Source organism: Camelina sativa, chromosome 11, assembly GCF_000633955.1.
Source record: "Camelina sativa cultivar DH55 chromosome 11, Cs, whole genome shotgun sequence".
Classification (NCBI taxonomy): Eukaryota; Viridiplantae; Streptophyta; class Magnoliopsida; order Brassicales; family Brassicaceae; genus Camelina; species Camelina sativa.
Window position 1 is genome coordinate 17,612,435 of NC_025695.1, and position 663 is coordinate 17,613,097.

A 663-nucleotide genomic window follows, 5' to 3' on the forward strand; every position below is an offset into this window, starting at 1 on the left:
GACCCCTATGTCCACCCAAAACTCCTCAGGACATCTCAGAGTATGGAAGTTACGTTCCACACTCGTCCTCCACGCATCTGCAACAGTAGGGTCTGTACCACCCGAAAACCTCTCAGTGAAAAGACCCTTCATCTCCTTGAGCATGGACAAATACCGCCCATGTGCTCCTGCATCCGCAGCCACTAGCTGCCGCTCCTCCACCACCACTGGTGGCACTACCTGAGCCTGAGCCGGTACCACTGGTGGTAACCGCTNCAATTCCCGCACTCTCTGCACACTCCGGAGTAATGAAGCTATGAGAAGCTTCAGAATCAAACATAACGTGGGACGTAAACCTGCCCACCAACAAGATCCCTACACAAATCTCATGTGTTTAGAACCTAACACTTTATCACAGGAAAACATAAAATCTGAACCTACTAAAAATTCATAAAGCTTAAGTACCATAAATAATACATGTGATCGCCCCGGCACTGGTTCCACCAGTCTCTGCTGTCGAGTAAACCCATGGCGCCTGCTCAATTCGTGCCACCTGCTGACCTCCAGGCTGCACCTGCTGCAACGCTGCCACTGCTGTCGGCTGCAACTCTGGATACAAGGGCCTGATGTGCCCTGGCTCCCTGCAATGATAGCATACTCGAGGCCCTGCTGTCGGAGCACTCC